At 38.8% G+C, this 21434-nt stretch overlaps 2 pseudogenes; one reads left to right on the top strand and one right to left on the bottom strand.

The window, feature by feature from the left end:
* Positions 1 to 1065: 1065 nt before the first annotated feature.
* LOC122352017 lies at positions 1066 to 10535 on the bottom strand (annotated as a pseudogene).
* Positions 10536 to 11380: 845 nt separating this feature from the next.
* LOC122351970 lies at positions 11381 to 21181 on the top strand (annotated as a pseudogene).
* Positions 21182 to 21434: the final 253 nt, after the last annotated feature.

The following is a 21434-nucleotide window of genomic DNA, read 5'->3' as shown; positions in this document are numbered from 1 at the left end:
AGTTTGACTATGGATTATATGTTCATCAAAATGCATTTAAATGACTTTAACCAGCGTTTGCACTGCAAGTGATCCGGTCTCAGTTTTCCCAACACCATAATTCATGTTCTGTCTCCTATTAGGATCACATTTTTAGTTTGTTTTGTGGACGCGGTTTGGATCTGAATCCATCTTTGAAATAAATTCACTTTGCAAACTCGCGCTTTGAAATCTTCTCTTTCGTGCACTATTATAGAGGCCCTCGAAAACAGGTTGGAAGAACGGGTTGCTTGGCTCAATCTTCACGTTCAAGTATTTTTGGTGAAATGGTAACCCGACCACGACCATCATAAAAGACTTTTTCCTGATTTTGTTCATACGTGTACTTCTATTTGCCATGTGTCTAATGAAAGCAACAAACAGAAACGTTAATAACTATAATTTGTATGATTCATGACTAATTCAAGGTATTAAGCAATATATTCTCATGTCGCTCATAAAGGGAATGTGAAATGAGACTGTTTGATTAATTGCACGTTATGCCAAAATAAACCCCTATTTCTTATTAAGAGAATAAGGACAACCCATTTCGACAATGCATATAAACGATTGACCTTACATATTTACATGTTATGCATTAAATTTCTTTTGAAGAGTATATATTGAAAAATATAAAAATAATAAATGACTGTTTAGAGGTAAAACTTCAAGATCAGGTTTTCCAGGTAAGAAACCCAGCTAAGATCAAAAACACTAACACACCAATCTTTGTATAATAGAAAGTTTTAATTTCATGTGTATCACAGGCATCATGTCAAGATATTTAAAAATGAAGAATACCTTTGTTTAACCCTTCATTTAAACTCACAGACACACTTGCACAGTCACTCTTTTGCAAACATACAACAAGCTGCAGTGTATAAGAAAATTAAGATATTAATGTACAGCAAAATTCTCCTCAAATCTATGCGTCTATAAATAAGGTCGGATGTTGTCATGATGGAGCCGTTTCACAGGAAACTCGCCACATGCCGCGCTCCCCTTCCTGGCTCTTTTGCTCGGAGCTGACCCTAATGGAAGCTAAAATACATATACCTGATTGCCTTTATTGACAAACCTATGGACAACAGTTTATTACCATTTAAACATTATTCTTATCTATTGTGATTCTTATAACGAGAAAGGAAAAGTGACCGGGCCTCACCCTCCCAATACATATCACGTAAAACTGCTCATTCACAAATACATTAACAGTCAGTCTCTCAACAACTGCCATATTTGAAGTCACTTCTACCTGGACAGGGCTGTGATCCTGAAAAGAAAATTAAAACAAGACAATCTCAGTAAAAGGCCTAAATAGCTGGATCTCTTCCTTTATTTGCGTTACTTGCTCATATCTATTTTATACTAAAAACAAATCAAACAATTTGTCCAAATCATTCCAGACCTGGTCGATACTGAATACTCGTCATGCATTTGAGATTCTACGTTTGCAAAACTGATTACTTTAAGTATATTATAATATACAAATGAATAACTAACACTGGATATGCACAATATGTTGCTTGATCTAAAATAAGAGTATAATTTTTGCATATGTATAAATGTGTATAAATAAAAAAAAAATATTAAACTGCTTTTTGTACTTTTATTATTTTTATTATTTTTATTTTATTAATAATAATAATAATAATAATTGTGATTTATCTAAAAAAATAAAGACAAAGTTTTTTTTTTTTTTTTTACATAAAATAAGTAGTGCTGTCAAACAATTTCATCCAAAATAAAAAAGTTTCTTTTTAGATAATATATATGTATATTATGCATATATAAATACACGCATGCATGTATATATTATATACTTATGAGAGGCGATCGATTTTTACACAAATATACACATGTAAATATAGGAGTCAACATTTGAAAAATTAATAAAAGTTGTTCTAAGGCAGGAAAGCATTTTGGTTTCAGGTGTTGAAACTTTCTTTTGATCCACTTCACATGTTGCCTACTGTATATCTCAAATCCCGAACAGTTCATAAATACGGATGGGCTCTATCGTCTATAGTTTTAGAGGACACACTCACTGTAGCTTCTCCTGCAGGAGCTCGAGTCTCTGGCGGTCCACGTATCGAGAGAACAGGGACACTAGGTTTGGAGGAGTAAACAGAGGCGATGAAAGAGCAGAGGACGGACTTTCAACAGCTCCCGCGCACACAGAGAACACTAACTCAGTCCTGGGAAAACAGAACGAAACAAACACTGGTATGATGAACAGGACAAATTGGATCATTAGGGCTGGTTATAAATATATTGGTATCTTTAATTCGACTCATTTTTATGAAACAACATAGATTTTTAAAGGAATAGTTCACCCAAAAACCCACTGTAGAGTGGATCCAAATCTGTATGAGTTTCTTTGTTCTGCCGAACACAAAAGGAAGATATTTTGAAGAAAGTTTGTAACCAGGCTGTTTTGGGTCACCACTGACTTCCATAGTATTTCTTCTCCTACTATTGAAGTCAATGGTGACCTGACAAAAACTTTCTTCAAAATCTCTTTGTGTTCAATCATTTTTTATGTATTTTTGTAATAACCACTCAAATTTCTATATTGATTTTTTTTTTACTGAAATAGATATTAAATCAGGGGTTAAAGCAAACAAAACACACACAGGGTGATCTGGCAAAACAAAAACGTTTTTTCCATGGATATATGATAGACCTGAAGGAAGTTGTACTTGGAAAATTTTGAGGTGACAAACATTTATTTAACAAGACTTTATTTAGATATATTTATATAATAATGTGATGATCGCAGTCCCAAATAAAATATTAAGACCAACATGGTTTATTGTTAATTACATGATTTCACTTAAAATAAATCTAATGTGCCTGTATTATTAAAAAAAAAAAAAAAAAAAAAGAGAAAAGCCAGCTGAAGACAACATGGTGATGTTATATGTGATTCAACAACATTTAAATCCATTTAATTTTAATGTTTGGTCACATGCAAAGTCAGAAACTTATTTACAATTGCGATGTACAATCGATCACGTAATTAAAAATATTTATAAGGTTTAGAAACAATTTAGGTTACAAATCTAAGTGAGACGACAGTTTTCCCAGACAAACATAAACTTTAAGCTCTGGTAATTGTAAAGTTTTTTAATAAAAACTTCATTATGTATAAATAGGCAGTTGTATAGCCTACTAAAAAATTTAATAAAGTCAGCGTTAACCTTCAATATTATAGTAATGTAGTACCAACTGACTATTTACACCATTAGTTCAGAGACATTTTTAGCATATGTAAACCCGATATAGATAAATAATCAGTATTTAATTAATTAAAAGCTTGTGAATGAGAATTGAATGAAATAAAATGATTACATTTGTGTCGAAAACCAGCCTGCGAATCATGATGAAACACTCCACCACTTTCACACAAGCATGGCTGCAGGGGAAATAAAACGTGCTCACCAGCGGTTATCATCCATGAGCTGACAGTTGGGATCGGAGCTCTGCATCCTCTCTCCTTCGCTCAGAATCAGATAGAGCAGCGTCACGCCAAACTGACAAACACAACACATACATCACCGAATTATTATCGGTTTAGCTCCACAAAAAGCTAGAGGAGACCGTGCATGTTTGCCATTAAAAAATTAATAATTTGACAGCGATACCTTATTTTGCAGCACAAGGAAGCTGTCCTTCACTGCCCTGCAGCTCCTGAAGAAGATCAGTGAGGAGGTACTCGACATGGACTGGATTACTGCCGTCACTGGCTCTACCAACCAACACAGTACCTGTGAGAGAAAGCTCTGGCTCAAAGGACTCCTTTCTCCTACTGCTGACCAAACTACAAAACGTCTCGGCATCTTCACTGAAAGCGTACGGAGAGCCTCAATTCCGTGACTGTACCTGGTCTTGTTTGTCTTTCTTGGCCAGAGCTGGAAGGTTCCTGGCTATTCCCATGACAACAGCGGCAGCCTGTGTCTGCGGCAGGAAGGGGAGGAGTCTGGAGATGAGGCGTTTTTCTTACGCACAGACATGATCATCAAGCACTGCTCATCGCTCATTCTGCAGAAAGGTGTAAAATAGGTCCGTTACAGTCACAAAGCTTCTAGTAGTTCATACCAATGAGTAATTACTCACAGTTCTTCACCACAGCACAAAATTATGCAGTATATTTAAATAAAATAATAATCAGATAGGTCCTTCAAGGTATCTTGGAGGAGTAAGGTGTCCAAGAAGCAACATCTAGCTACTGAGGTGCCTCATGGCTCAGTTCTTGGACCACTTCTCTTTAGGCCAGCAACAACCAATAATCACTTTCTATATAATGAAAATAATTGTAATGATTCTCCTCATCAATTAGTCTGGTTTGCCCACAGTGAAATCAAAGCAAGATACGACTGCGATCAAAGTAAACATTACTCTCACCTGTTGCTTAACACCAAGTAATTTTTCCATGTAGAAGATTTAAGCCATGTTTACTATACATATTTGTATTTTCCTTTATTATGACAGGCGATCTAATTCTTTTCATAGCGTTCAGCTTGCATGTTCGTTTGAAGGACATTAGACAGAACGGGAAGTGTGATTATCAGCCCTACTTCTCTTCTCGGTCTACATGGCATCACTAGATTCGGTCATTCAGAAACGTTTCAGATCACTGCTATGCTGATGATCCGGTGATAGGAAGAGAAGCATTCTTGTTCAGCACACCATCATTCTGTTTACTTTGGGTTTATTATTTGGTTCACAGCTCTCTCAGCATAGTGATGAACCGGTCTGTTACCTTTGTGGCTCTTCAAGAGATAGATAGAGAGATAGATAGAGAGATAGAGAGATAGAGAGAGATGAACTGAACTTGGATTATTATTGCTCTTTTGTTAAATTTTGATTGCTGCTATTGTTCCCATTTTGAAGTCGCATCCGTTAAATTATATAAACGCGTTAAAAACATGATCACAAAACTTTCTCAACCAGGCTAGTTCATGTGCCAGTACTCGTGGCTCTTTCAGTCCCACTCACCGATCGTCCCACTCTTTTTCTCGGAGGGAGTTGTAGAGCTGCAGCGTGTGAGTTTTATGCTGTTCTAGCAGGGCATCTCTTTGGTGCTCAGGGTCTGCAAGAACTTCTTCTCAAAGTCCTGCACTTCTAATAATAGACTGTACATCTGCATAACAAAATATATAGGTTATAACTGCATTACTTACTAGTGTATTTATTAGAACACTTAATTACAGGATTTAACCGTAAATTTCTCTAAACTGTTTATGAAGTTGTAATCATTCAAATATATATAAATAATCAGAATAAAAATACTTACCTTCTCCACAGTGTAAAGGATTTGCCGTCTTTGTTCCACACTTGCTTTTCTCTTTTTCCTGCAAGATGACAAAAAGAACATTGGTAAGGTATTAAAAGGTACCGTAATAAGCATCTTTTGGATAAACTCTTTATTAAGAAAAATGCATTACTAGAACCAGAAAGAATATGCTTGCATGGGTCTACTCATAACGCACCAAAAAATAACTTCAACAAACTTCTATGTAAAAGAGTGAGTGAACGGTGTGCTGACCTCATCATCACTACGAGTTGTCACCACGGCATCAATCATTTTCCTTGGATTGTTCACACTGGAGACGGTGAGCTTTCCTAACGAGCCGGCAAACTGCACTGTGAAACAAACAAAGTATTAGTCCATTGAAACAGACAGAAATAACAGACCTGACAGAAATGCACAATTAAATAGCCATCAACCAAAAGTTTTGGCAGCAAAATATAAAATTTTGGTATGGTATGCCAAGACATTTGGTTTGGTATCCCATGCATTTTTCTTTTTACCTGGCCGATAGGTGTGCTCCAGTTTAGCCACTTGAGGAGTGATGAGTTTGGTGGTGTGCTCCTTCCTGTTGTCTCTGTCCCGCTCTTGACGCTTCTCCATTTTTTCATAGTAATTCTGCAAAACACGAATGAAACGCCATCATTAACATCATCTACCCCCAAAGCTTTAACAAACGTAGCAATGTTTCAGTCCTGGGACGAGTTTGGGTAAAAAGAGTGATCACCTGGTAATAGTAGTCATCCAGATATGGATCGGTGCTTTGAAGCTGCATCATTTGGATTCTCGCTACCCATTCCTTCTCTCTTTGCGTCATCAGATTGCTGTAAGGATCTCTGTTTTTCCTTTCTCCAACACCTCTCCCTCCGACGTGATCGCTGAGAGCACGAGACGCAGAAACATTAACACGGGGCACTTCAAAGTGAAGCGTCATTCAGAGAGGGGACAGATGGTACACACCCCAAGCCTCTGTTCTGCATCCTCTGGTTGAGCATTCTGCGATGCTGTGGGTGGAGGTGGGTGGTGTTGTGACGGATGGGTGCGTGGCCGAGAGGTGGCCCATGGGGACCCATTCTAGGACCAGACTGCCCGAAGAACGGCCTGAAACCCCCGAGACTTCCCTGTAATAATGGGGGAGCTGGACCACGTGAGAACTGACCAACCTGAAGAGTGCGGCACCAGATAGAAAGTTTGTCACGTTTCTATGGTTAGGACATGGTGGAAGCTCTAGAATATAAAGACTTATTATCGCTAAGGTATCATTAACTCACCTGAGAGTTGAGAAGTTGGGCTCTCTGTAACTGAGACAGAACAGGACCAACACCAGCAGGGAACGGAGGATGAGACAACGGTGAATTCTGAGAGCGTAAATAAAATGTATTAAAAACCAGATTGTTTTCCTCCCAAAAGCAAGTCAGACATTAGGTGACTCTTAAAGAGAGCCTCCTAGTTCATTAGCAAATCAATTAATTTTTTTCAAGATTTAACACCATGTCTGCAACAGTGGCTATATTCATGACAAGAGGTCAAATTTCACAATTCAGTTGTATATCATTCAAAACAATTATATCAAACAGGCGTCAAAGTGTGGAAAATTCTATACTCTTTTTTCCCCCTGTGTTACAGCACCACCGTCAGGCTGCTGAAGTTGAGTGGACTGATCTGGGACTCACAGTGATGCTGAGGAGGTTGTTGGGGGACAGGCGCTCGGGGAAGGGAGGGGGTAGCGCAGTGGCACAGAGGCTCTCACGTGAATGGCTGAAGGGTGATTATTCTGAAGAAGAAGAAAAAAGAAGCAACCAGTCAATTAACTGCTTCAATTCAACATGAATCATTGCATCAACCCAGAATTAAAATAAAAAAATGACAAGACAGCACTTTCATATTATTGCTCTCGTTAGTTCCTAATTGTCCTAAGTCGCTTTGGATAAAAGTATCAGCTAAACGACTAAATGTAAATATATTTAGGACGATATCTCACCTGCTGACTGTGAACCTGACTCATGGGCTGTTTCGGAGGCGTTCCGATAGGTACAGCCCTTACAGGTGGACTTCCAATCACAGGTGAGCAGGAGCGAGGAGGCGGAACCCTTTCTGACAAATCTCGCCCTTCTTCTCTGCTGAGTGCAGGAGGCCGATTAGGAAGCCCCACCTCTTTGATAATGGACATAAGCGTTTTGTCCTGAACAGTTTAATAAAGTAGTTTAGAAGAGTACCAAAGAAAGACAACCAAACTTTAGAAAGCTTTTATGTAAACAAGTGCTTTACCTCTTTTTGAGTGACTAGTCCAGAACTAACAGGACTGAAGCCCATATTGTTCTCCCAAATACTGTGAGAGTTTATCTAATGGGGGGAAAAGAATATTCAGTTGAATATATACTTTGTATTTAAAGTAGTAAGATATATCACAAAGACATTTTTTTTTCCATTGACGTTTCAAAATAAAGCATACAGTATACTGCTAAGGTTCCTTCATGTTTAAACATTATTTAATCCACCTTAGTGCACACTAGATGTATATGTCATATAGTGCTGATTAAACAAAACAAGGTAAGCAAGTGCAATTCCCAAATGCTGACTGCACTGTATATCAAAGAGGTCATACTTTCCTTAAAACTGAATCCAAACAATATAAAACATGAATCAAGTTCCAACAGAGGGTTCTCTTTATCTATTTACGAGTTAATGCCACGACAGCAACAGCGGCTATATTCATGGAAAGACGAAACATTTAAATTTCACAAATTACAATAATCTCTCTCATTTCAAAACTACAGAACCATTTTGAATGATATGTATATATAAAACAAGTACAAACAAAAACAATGTAATAAAAAAGTGATAAGAACAATTATAGTCTTTCAGCTTAATGCATGACAAATTTTAAAGCTATCCCAGAGGAATTGAGTTGATTCTCTGCAATGCAAGTTAAATCTATGGCACAGTAGTTTACTAAATCCTGGCTTCAGGCCCTGTTGTCTATCCGTTGCGATTCTATGCACACATAGTAAATGCTTTTATATAATTGATTTAAATTAAAAGGCATGTTTAAAATTTGTATTAAAAATATTTTTTTTTCCTGATAAAAAAATGGTCAAATGAATTAATTTAACAATTAACATTTAAAAAAAATTATACTATAAATAAACAATTATATTATTATAATATTACTATTGTAATTCTAATTTTTTTAAAAACGTATGAAAACTATATTGAAATTGTATTTCACATTCTACTTATGTAAAGAACAGTACTGCGTGATATATAGTGAATATATTGTTTTACTCACAACACAGTCTTTAATTTAATTTAATAACTTGACTATTTTTGCTCTATTTGAATTAATTGTGCAGCCTATTTTTACGAACAGGTAACACCATCGCCACACCCTTAAAATACCTGTTTGTTAAAATCACCTGCTGCGGTCCACACCCTTACGATTGCATTTTCGTGGTCGCAAACAGATTTGCAAACTGATCACGTCAATAACGTCTCAACGCGATAGAGACAATCTCACAAACCTGTGGAAGAGGAGCCGGCCCTCTGTGCATGAGCTGCTGCTGCTGTTGGTAGCTCAGCAGCAGAGAAGACTGTTCAGCCAATGCTGAGGGCTTAGGAGGCGGACCGGACAGCATCGGAGGAAGCCGGGATCTGTCTGACCTGGCGGTGCCCACTCCGGCGATAGCAGGATCCGAGCCCAAGATGAGCCGAGTCAGCGACTCCGCCAGGTCACCGCCTCCCCGTTCGTCCATGCCAGGGTAAAGCCGGGAGGAAGAGGAGGGTCGAGGGAGGGCCGAAGAGTGGGCATTGCTGCCAGCGGGAGGGAGGTCAACGGAGGAGGAGGAGGAGGAGGCGTCTCCCGCTCCATGCACAACGTCTCGGACCCGCTCGTCAAGCTCTGCGAGGCGGGCATGCTCCTCCTGCCAATCATCATCTACGGAGGAAAACGGCTGATGTTACAACCTGATACGACAAAATAGCTTGCCTGTGACGTGAATTTATTTAACATTACCTTTTACTTTTATGGCTCATTTACTATGAGTAAGAATATGAAACTCACACTAGAGGATATTCAGAAAATATGCAATTTTGGCGCACTAGGCAGAATTTAAACCATCCTAACAAACGGTACATGAATAGAAAGCTCATTTATTCAGTTCTCACACAATGTGTGTGTATATAAATGCTTTGTTGGGTAAATTCATATATCCAGATGTAAGGGTGACCGAAAAATAACTTACCGATGGCCCCTGCACCAAAAGTGTCATCATTGAACTGGTCAATTTCATCTTCTTCCTCTACCAACCCTTCCTCCTCCAGGGTGCAGTCATCGTCAAAACCCTACAAAGTAACACAGAAGCAATACTGATCAAATATATGGGTTTTCAACATGCGATAAAAAGTGAGGGGGAACTAATTTAAGCAGGTGGAAAGCAGTGGATGCGATTTAAATACGCTGCTCACCAAAAACTAATGATCTGTGGTAGAGGACGTTCATTTGAATTATTTAAGTCTTACAACAGATGCATCGCTCCTTAGAGTTTATACACATTCCCATAACGGAGTACACCGCGTACAGAAAGCTGCAGACAAAATAAACCTTTCATAAAACCCTTTCGCCCTGAAAACACCCTTCTCGTAAGCGACGAAATAAATTAAAAGCTCGGGAAAGGAAAGTGATCAGAGCGCGTTTACATTGCCCAGGTTAGTTGACGTACTAGCACGGCCTCGCTAGCATGCTAACAAGGCCAAAGCTTTAATATATCACACATCTGGGCCACGCTAAGCTCAAAACAGGGGGGTATCCGCTAAGGGCATTTGGCTGTTATAGATTTCGCGACGCTTTAACGTCTTGTCCGACGCCAGCATCAGAGGAGACTGACGGTTAGGCCTCACAAACAATTTTAGCTCGCTAACTGTGGTGTCGCACAACAAAGCAGAGATTTTTCCCATCAAAACACGAGGGTCGGCGTCCTAAACAGCACCCGGTAGATTCAATTTCTCCGAAAAGAGCCATTTCGACGCGCACTTCGCGAAGAAAGGCAGCGCTTACCTGGAAATGGAACATGTGTCTGTGTTGAAACGATCTCGTTTGATTCTGCTGCGCGAGACGCCGCGCGCGCTTGACACGGCACGAGATCGCTCGCGCGCGAGCTTAAAGACACGCACACGGCGCGAGTGCGGCGTTTATTAAAAAAGAAAAACACTACAGGAGTTGTGAACATAATTCACGTGTCGTAAAAGATTAAGTGGTTTGTTTTGGAATGCAGTTGAACAAAAAAAAATGCGATATAGTAAATCGATTTAAAAATCCCCTTAGGAAAAGAGATCTGTTCACATTCCACTGGGTTTTTTTTTTTGACTGGTAAAAATAAGTTATATAACATTATGATGGGAGAATGAGGAAAATAATTAAACCATAGAGCCTAATGGTATTATTACAGCACGCTTCAAAGTACTTACACAGCCATGGGAATACTGTGGTAATTTAATATAATAATGTTATCATAATGGGACATCAGGAAAAGTTATCACAACCTTTTTTAGTTAAAAATGCTGGTTGTCAATGGTTTACAACACAAAAACCAGTTGTGATTCACTTTGATCTAATAACATATTTGTATTTATTTATTGATTTTAATATTACTGTTTTGTGGCAGATGTAAAACAAGTGCAAGTAACCACACGTGCATGCATTCAGATGAGAATCATCTAATTGTGACTCAACAGTGCTATTGGGGCATGCTGTCACATTTTTAAGCAGTTATGTATATCAAGACAAAATGTATAACAATGTAAATATATTGTATAAGCACACTACTAAAATAATGTTATTATGAATTTTGTTTCTGAATCAGGTTCAGTATGTCATTTTGGCAACAGTACAATATATTTCTTCTTACCAAAATGAATATTTCTAAAAACAGTGGACAAACCCAATATTTTTTGTATATATATAATTATTATTATTATTATTATTATCATGCTATACATCAGAACAATGCAACATTCACACATAAAGGAACTTTTTAAAAAGATGACCGACATTAGTATAATGAAAACAGTTCCAGAGGTCAGTAAAAAAATATAATAGACAAAAAAAACAATCAATGAAATAAATCAATAAATCAATAAATCAATTCTTGGCCGCTTACAGTATCATGAGCTCTAATTGATTTGCATTTCCCTTTTGGCGTGCGCATGACGTCACGCTCCTCTGAAACCTCGCGATACTTTGGGCCCGTTTTGCGGGAACAGTGTCAACAGAAAAGCCGGGGGCCGTGAATGACGCGTGGTGTGCTCGCTCTATTCGGGCAATATTTTGAAACTTCCCAATCAAACCTACACACTTGTTCGGCTTTTCGGGCCCGTTTCGAACGGAACAACTCGCCTCCGTAGCGAAATAACGGAATTAGCCAGCCCATCATGTCCCAAACAGAAAGCAGCGTGGAGCAGCAGCAGCAGCAGCGGGAAGAGCCGAGCCAACTCGACTCGGCCGGTCCGGCGGAGGTGAGCGCTTCTTTCCCGTCGTTTCCGCTCCCGATTACATCCCGCTTTATCCGGGACTTCGAAAACGCGGGCCGACGGAGCTGGAAAACGAGGCTCCGGCGAACCGTCCGCGCGCGGCTCTCGAGAGCGCAGCTGAAAGTTTTTGTTAGCATGTACGTTATTGTTCCGGCTCCGATGAATACACGAGCAGATCGGCGTCCATTTTTTTACACCCATGACAACGTCCGATCACTTTCTACTCCGGTAATTGAGCGAATTTGTAGACGGACGGTTATACGTGTTGCTGTCGTCAAATAAATAAACTTAAACCGACAATCAACTATTCTGCTTTAAGAGCGGTACGTTGCTTTAAACGAATCGCGTTCGCTATACAAGGACAGGTGGATACTTCTTTATGAGTTGCAGTTACACTCTTCTTCTTTTATCGTAGACTTCATTCAAAATAAAAGTTCCGTTCTGTGGGTTTTCATGTGAAGTTCCTGTACGGGGAATTACCCGCCATCTGAGCGACGCCACAAGTCACTACACGACGTTTATCAGACGCGCTTTTTTAATCCACGCTACGTTGTTGTTTGTGCTTTTAACCAATGTGCTGCTTTAGCAACAGCGTTATTAAAAAGAGCTAGTGTGAACGTTTAGTTCCTATCGAACGGTAGCGACCACCTTTAAAAAACGACGCAGTGATCAAGTTATGCTTTCACAACACGATATGTTTGCTGTCACCCAACGCATGTCGATATGTTGAGGTCGTTTGTGTATCGTTAAAATGAAATGCACACATTTAAAATGTTTATCTTTTGAAAGCGGGTTAAAAGCGTTGAGGTAAAATCCAAAAAAATCTCAAATTAAACGAGTGGAATAATCCCTAACCTTTAAAGTCGGCATGCAATAAATATTTGTTTTAATCTGCTAATTTTTCAAAGTGTAGGTGCATAACTAGAGACAGATATTTACTTTTACTTCATTGCCAAGTTTCCATCATTTTGCCCCATCCAAACCGGTCTCGTTGGGAAATCGAAAAATAAGAAAAGCATGTATTGTTATTTCTCAATTTCAATCTTGTGCAATATAACTAGTGTCTGTTCATTTACTGTTTGTTTTTGGCATGAAAGTACCTTAAACGTGGCATTATATGAAAATGTACCACTGTCTTTTAAGGATGATGCTTGGAGAAAATGGTCAAGATGAAGCATCGGATACAGCGATGGATAGTGAGGCGCAGTCGTCGTCACCTCCCTTGGCCAAGGAAAAGGACCAGCCGGGTGGATATGAAGAAAAAGTGGTAATGCGTTTAGCCTTCCATATCAAAAATAAAAGTTAGTTGGGGTATAAACGTATATTAGAGCTATGCAAGAATGCTAGTAGTCGAAGTAGATGTGTGTTGTTGACGTCTGTTGCCTTGTTTCTACAGAAAACAGACCGGACCAACAGATTCGAGTACCTCCTGAAGCAAACCGAATTGTTTGCTCATTTCATCCAACCAGCTGCCCAGAAGACCCCAACTTCACCTCTAAAGATGAAGCCCGGCCGCCCTCGCATAAAAAAAGACGAAAAGCAGAACCTGCTCTCAGCTGGAGAGTGAGTTTGCCCACGCCGTTCCTGCAGAATTGGTTTCACAAGGATTTCTCCCATCTGTTCTTTCCATAAAGATCACACGTGCCAATGTTATTAAAAGTCAGTTTTCCATGGAGAAAAAAAAAGGGAAATTTAGTTGAGGGAACACGCTTGTTTCTGTCATTTAAATTTGAGTGACTGTCTTTTAAATTTGAATGCATATTTTTCTTATGCTTTGTTTTTTTTATATATATATATATATATATATATATATATATATATATATATATATATATATATATATATGTATATATATGTATATGTATGTATGTAGTATTATTATTATTATTATTTATTTAATAATTATTATTATTTATTTTATTTTAATATATGTGCATTCCAAATAATCTGTCAAACTACACTTTGGTTATTTTAATAAGGTTAAGGCTAAAAATACTGCTAAGAAAATAAAACCATGATAAAACCCAAAACATGAAATTATTAACTTCTAATATTCTCTCTGTCTCTCTTTCTGTCTCTCTCTCACTCTCATATTTATATATAAATTTCCAAATTTGTGTCCAAATTATACACGAGGAGAGCTAAACTTGGAGTTATTCTGTTTTAAATCACTGATTTAATTGTCTTTGCAATTAGATTTCATTCCCCATACATCACGCAGCCCTAAGTGTTATGCTTGTTATCGATTTAATTTGTAACTCCTTGTGTTAGTAATGTGTTTATTAGTTAATGGCCCCCCTGCTTACTGATTTTGTACTGTTTCTTTTAGTAACCGCCACCGTCGGACTGAGCAGGAGGAGGATGAGGAGCTGCTGAATGAAAGCAGCAAGGCCACCAGCGTTTACTGCGCTTCGATGATTCACCTTCCTGTGAGTCAAAGCGTTCATTAAAGTCTCTTTGACAAACGCTTAGAGCAGTGTTTATAAAAAAAAATCAGTCTGAGGCCACTTGGACGTTTTAAGGAAACTCATTGTGGGCAATGAACGTTTATTAACAGATGTTAAAACTGGCAAACTGAGGGACTACCAAGTCCGTGGACTGAACTGGCTCATTTCCCTCTATGAGAACGGAATCAACGGGATCCTTGCTGATGAAATGGTATGACTCCGCCCACTTATTCATTGTCCTTTCAGTAGTTAATGACGTTATGGAAACTTCCGTTGTCCTTTTTTCTTTGCTTCTAAAATATCTCATATTATAAATGGCTCTTTTTGTCTTCTCTTGTCCCGTCAGGGTCTTGGTAAGACTCTACAGACCATCTCTCTGCTGGGCTACATGAAGCATTATAGAAACATTCCTGGACCTCACATGGTTTTGGTCCCCAAATCCACCCTGTATAACTGGATGAATGAGTTCAAGCGCTGGGTTCCCTCTCTACGAGCCGTCTGCCTCATCGGTGACAGGGACGAAAGAGTAAGCAGGGATCTCCTAATTGGGAATTAGGGCTTTAAGAAATAGTTTAAGCTATCTGCTCATCTAATGGCTCAATTGTGGTTGCAGATGGCTTTTGTGCGTGATACCCTGCTGCCAGGCGAGTGGGATGTGTGCGTGACTTCCTATGAGATGGTTATTATCGAGAGGGCCGTCTTCAAAAAGTTCAACTGGAGATACCTGGTCATTGACGAGGCTCACCGTATCAAGAATGAGAAATCAAAGGTTTGCAGTTGCATCCGTTTTACCATCTGCAGCACGTTCGACCTCTAGTCTGTAAGTGAAGTTTGTTCTCTCAGCTTTCAGAGATCGTGAGAGAGTTCAAGACCACGAATCGACTGCTGCTGACTGGAACCCCACTACAGAACAACCTTCACGAGCTTTGGGCGCTGCTGAACTTCCTGCTGCCTGACGTCTTCAACTCCTCAGAGGTGCTGCTTCTTTCTCGCATTCAGCCACAAGAAGTCTGGCATAAGCACATGTTGTGAAGGGTGAATAAGCTTTTGAAGTTCCCTTTTGGCAGCCGAACCTGTTGTGAAAGCCTTTCGTCTTTTTCTTTTGTGCAGGATTTTGATTCCTGGTTTGACACCAATAACTGTCTGGGAGACACAAAACTGGTGGAACGTCTACATACTGTGAGCGCGTTTTCCTTTGACGACTATGTAGACATTTCTGTATCTTAAATCAATGGGTGAATGTCACGAAAGCTTGTTTGTTACAATGGACACTTGGGTCAAAAGGAAATACTAATATTTAGGAAATGTGCAGTATATTTTAAAAATTTAAAAATGAAAGCATATGGTCCTTAACAGGCTTAATTTGAATGCAATATTAATGCAAAATTATTATAATTTTTTTTTAATGAATGTACATAATGTTATTTTAAATATTCAGAATATTTGTAAAATATTTAAAGTGAGAATAATAAAAATAGTAAATACAGCTAACTAACAATAAAAACATAACATAATGAAAACATGATTTATAAAGATTGATCTAGCTATAAAATAAATTAAACGACTGCCAAATCTCTTAATGGTATAGGTACTCCGTCCATTCCTGCTGAGACGTATCAAAGCTGATGTAGAGAAGTCTCTCCTCCCCAAAAAGGAAATCAAGATGTATATTGGGCTCAGCAAGATGCAGAGAGAATGGTAAATATTATTAATACTGATGCATGTCTGAATGTGCTTCTAAGTTGACTTACCAGGCTTTTTGTTCAATGCTTGGCTCAAAGTATCGGTGTCTACAGACAAATAATCTGTTCTTAATTCCCTTTAGGTATACCAAGATTTTGATGAAGGACATTGACATCCTGAACTCTGCTGGTAAGATGGATAAAATGCGTTTGCTGAACGTGTTGATGCAGCTGAGAAAGTGCTGCAACCACCCCTACTTGTTTGATGGAGCGGAGCCTGGCCCGCCCTACACCACTGACCTCCACCTGGTGGTCAACAGCGGAAAGATGGTAGTGCTGGACAAGCTGCTGCCGAAGCTCAAAGAGCAAGGTGACCGCTTCACTGCTCGACGTAACACACACACACACACACACACACACACACACACATACATATATGGAAAGTTGTTTTGAACATGCCTCATTGTTTTCTTCCTACAGGTTCCCGTGTGCTGATCTTCAGTCAGATGACCAGGATGCTGGACATTCTGGAGGATTATTGTATGTGGCGTAACTATGGTTACTGCCGTCTGGATGGACAGACTCCTCATGAGGAGCGACAGGTGTGACTATATCAATCATGATTATGAACAGCTCGGTAATAAGCACAAACTAATAATGTTGTTCTCATCTCCTCAGATCTCCATCAACGTCTTCAACGAGCCCAACAGCTCAAAGTTTCTGTTCATGCTGAGCACCAGAGCAGGGGGTCTCGGTATTAATCTGGCCACTGCTGACGTCGTCATCATCTATGACTCTGACTGGAATCCTCAAGTGGATCTGCAGGCTATGGTCACTATGCACAATCATTATTTTTTAGTCTATTATATGTTGTTGCTTTGATGTTTTGGCTTATGCGTACCATATTGCTTTTCTCCCTCTGCCAGAACTCTGATTTAAAAAGTCATTCTCTCCACAGCAGCATCAGACCTTTTGTGGAATGGAGCATTAATTTATTTTTATTGGATTTTCTTTGTTCAGGATCGTGCCCATAGAATTGGTCAAAAGAAGCAGGTGCGAGTGTTTCGTTTCATCACGGAAAATACCGTGGAGGAGAGGATTGTGGAACGGGCAGAAATGAAGCTCCGCTTGGACTCTATTGTTATTCAACAAGGTAGGAAGTAAAACAAATGCAAGCTACTTAAAAAATAATATTTGTAAAAACACAAAAATTACGTTTTTATTTCACAAATATAATTACATTGTATAAAATGCTTAGTCACTGTATCTATTAATTTGAATTAACTAGAATATTTTTATAAAGTTGAAATATTTTATAAATTCCTTTTATAATTTTGTGTGTATGTGTATATTTATTTATTTGTATACATGTGTATGTAATAAAATCTTACAATATTTTTAAAATATTCCTAAAAACTATAACTGTAAATACTGTAAATAATTTCTACATAAAATGTAAGTTATTTTCATTATTTGTAAAAAAAAAAAAAAAAAAAAAAGCTAATTTAATATTAACTAATACTTTTTTCTTTTTTACTTTTTATCAGTATAGTTAATATTTTTGCTTCCCAACAGGCAGGCTGGTTGATCCAAACACGAGCAAACTTGGCAAAGATGAGATGTTGTCCATCATTCGACATGGTGCCACTCATGTGTTCGCTTCAAAGGAGAGTGAGATTACAGACGAAGACATTGATGCCATCTTGGAGAGAGGAGAGAAGAAGGTAGGACCTGATCTAGGAAATTACCTCACAAAGCTGAACTGAGGTGTAAAAAGAATATCCGTTAATTTGGAGATTTCTAACGGTTGTTTTAGGCGATGGAGATGAAGGAGAAGCTGGCCAATCTTGGAGAAAGCTCGCTGAGGAACTTCACCATGGACACGGAGAACAGCGTGTACAACTTTGAGGGTGAAGATTACAGAGAAAAGAAAAAGGTAATGCATTACAAATCACAACAAATGCTTGTTATTATCGTGTTGGGTTGAAAATGATCTGAACTCCTCTCCTCCTCAGGTCATCACTAACTGGATTGAGCCACCCAAGAGAGAGCGTAAGGCCAACTACGCTGTGGATGCTTACTTCAGAGAGGCCCTGCGTGTCAGCGAACCCAAAGCACCAAAGGTATAATTAGCTCCCATACTCTTGATCGGAAGCAGCATTTGAATAGCTGTTTTATTGGACTTTCTCCTGTTCCCTCAGGCTCCCCGTCCTCCCAAACAACCCAATGTTCAAGACTTCCAGTTCTTCCCCCCTCGGCTCTTTGAGCTGCTGGAGAAAGAGATCCTGTATTACAGAAAGACTATCGGCTACAAGGTGCGTGTATATTTTGAGCTTCAGGTCTGGGTCCACTCTTTATTCCTCACTTTCGTACCATGGTTGCATTCATTTGATCAAAACTACAGTAATACTGTGAATTGAATGCAAGTGAAACGTTTATATTTTCGTGTTTTTAAAAGGTTTACGTATTATAGCCGTCTTGCAAAGCTGAATTTTCAGCATAATTTCTTCAGCGTTGCAGGATCCTTTTAGAAATCGGTCTAATATGCTGATTCTTTGAACAGGACATTCAAAATCTTTTGAAATAAATCTTTTGCGACATGTTTTTACTGTCACCGTTGATCAGTTTAATACATATTTGCTCTAAAGTATCAATATACTGCAAAAAAAAAAAAATTGAAAGGTTAGTAGAAAGGATTGCAAATTAAGTTTTATGGCGACTTTAACTTTTGGTATTATATTTTAACATGCAGTTCAATGAAGTGGTGAATAACGTTGTAAAAACTCTTAAGAAGCAATTATCCCTACTAACTTTTCTATTGCATCGTCACTGCACTAATAGGTGCCAAGAAACCCTGATCTGCCCAACTCGGCCCAAATGCAGAAAGAGGAGCAGGCCAAAATCGATGAAGCAGAACCACTAAATGAGGAAGAGCTGGAAGAGAAGGAGAACCTGCTCTCACAGGTAAATCCCAGCAGGAAGATCATCTGGAGTTCACTTCCATATCTTGTCATATTTACGTAGCATCTCAGTGTATTAATAACATTAAACTCCTTTATTCTAGCCTCAGTTGTGCTTTTACATGGTTTGGCCTTCTAGAAAGCAGGAGGTGATGTTTGCGTAGCAGCTCACGTCGACGTGTGTTCTGTACTCAGGGCTTTACTATCTGGACCAAGCGTGACTTCAATCAGTTCATCAAGGCCAATGAGAAGTGGGGAAGAGGCGACATCCAAAACATCGCCCGTGAGGTAGAGGGCAAAACCCCGGAGGAGGTCATGGAGTATTCTGGTATGTCAAAACACCGTCCAGCACCGTGCTTTTCATCCGTATGCAGGAGAGGTGTGATGGAGGTGTGTGTGTGTGTGTGTGTGTGTGTGCGCAGCTGTGTTTTGGGAGAGATGCAATGAGCTGCAGGACATTGAGAAGATCATGGCTCAGATCGAGAGAGGAGGCCCGAATCAGAGGAGGATCAGCATCAAGAAAGCATTGGACTCTAAAGTGAGCAGCACTTCTGTCATGGGGTTCTCAGTAAAGTGTTTGAGGTTTATACTTTACTGTTACAGTGAGATATATCACAAGGCCACTGAAATAGTGTTAACAGGATTTATAGTTAAGAGCAGGGATGTTTATACTCAACTAAAACAAACTTGTTTAAAAATGTGAACTTTTAAATTAATTTCAGGTAGTTAAAGTTTCATTTAGATTAAGTACTATATGAACAAACTAAAACTAATGAATACAAATTGATGCTGTAGACCCTATAGATAATAACTGATAACAATGAAAGCACCCAACAAAATTACTGAAACTTAACAATTCAAAGTGAAAATTAAATGTAAAAAATAGTATTAATATTTTGATTAAATTTTAGTATAACAATCATACTGAAATATTCTAAAGCATCAAATTATTCTAATTATATCGCGCTTAGCATTTATTTATTTATTTATTATTATTATTATTATTATTATGGTATTGGGATTTATAGTTCAGAGGTGGAATGTTAACTAAAACCATAAGTATTTTTATTTATTAAAATTTAAATGAATGTAGAAATTTTGTTGAGTTACAAAAACAACTGAACAAACTAAAAATAACTTATAAATGCTATATAGACATTACATAGCATTTCAATAGCAATAATTTTATATATATATATATATATATATATATATATATATATATCTCACACCTTTTAAATACAGAAAAGTTTAGCAATATTTTAAAATGATACTAGAATTAGACTAATTGACTGGAGTAATGTTTTGTTCTTCAGATTGGCGTTATAAGGCACCGTTCCATCAGCTCAGGATCTCACGGCACCAACAAAGGCAAGAACTACACGGAGGAGGAGGATCGATTTCTCATCTGCATGCTGCACAAACTGGGCTTTGACAAGGAGAGCGTTTCGACGAGGCTGCGCCAGTGCATCACGCAACTCGCCCCAGTTCCGCTTCGACTGGTTCCTCAAGTCCCGCACTGCCATGGTGAGATTTACGTGTCGTGTCACGAGCAACCATACGGTGCTCACCCGTGAACGTCTTGACGCTGTTCCGTAACCGCAGGAGCTTCAGAGGAGGTGCAACACACTGATCACGCTCATCGAGCGGGAGAACATGGAGCTGGAGGAGCGAGAGAAAGCAGAGAAGAAGAAGAGGGGCCCTCGCACGTCTTCGGTGAGTCTTCATCACGACCGCCGCCGCCGCTGGCGAAACCAAACGTTAAGCTTATTTAATGACTTCTTCCTCTTTCCCGTAGGCCCAGAAGCATAAGCAGGGCGGGACCCGGGATGGGCGCGCCGCAAGAAGAAGCTGAAGTTGTGATGGGCGTCGCGGCTCACTCGGCGAGGGCCTTCAGTACAGCAGTTCTTGCGTTTTGTTGTTACGGGTCCCACTCATGTACTGTATGGATTTGCAGCGCTGAACCTCGCCTCCAAGTAGCTTGACCTTTTAACAAGGTGTAGAGTTGTAAATTAGATCTCTCTTTTAGCTATATAAAGTGCTACGGCTGTGCTGTCGGATGTTTTGTATTTATGCCTACTTTTTGTTTTGTTTTGGGGTTTTTGTACCACATTCCATTTGCTTGTATCGATTTGATTTGCCATCTTTCCCTCATTATTAGTCTTCAGTATTGTCTCCGTACCCTCAGTTGAATATTCAATTGGAACGTGACTAATAAATGTTGTTTTTTATAAACGCTGCTCAGTGTGATTCCTCCAAATAAAGGTAGTATCTTCAGCTCATCTTAACATATTGATGTACACATTCAGCAACTGCACAGAGCTTTGGTAGGGAAGAAAAAGAAAAAGGTTATAAAGTGGAATTAAATTACGTTTTTGTACTTAAGGTTGCGCTGACAGGGTTGGAAATAGAAAAGAGGCTCTTTAGTGTTCATTGAAACTTAATGGTTCACCTCGTGCTTCTATTTAGTTCTGTCTTCCCTTATTTT

Source organism: Puntigrus tetrazona, chromosome 1 (genome assembly GCF_018831695.1).
Source record: "Puntigrus tetrazona isolate hp1 chromosome 1, ASM1883169v1, whole genome shotgun sequence".
Classification (NCBI taxonomy): domain Eukaryota; kingdom Metazoa; phylum Chordata; class Actinopteri; order Cypriniformes; family Cyprinidae; genus Puntigrus; species Puntigrus tetrazona.
Note: the sequence above shows the minus strand (reverse complement) of the source record. Positions and strands in the feature narration are given on the sequence as shown.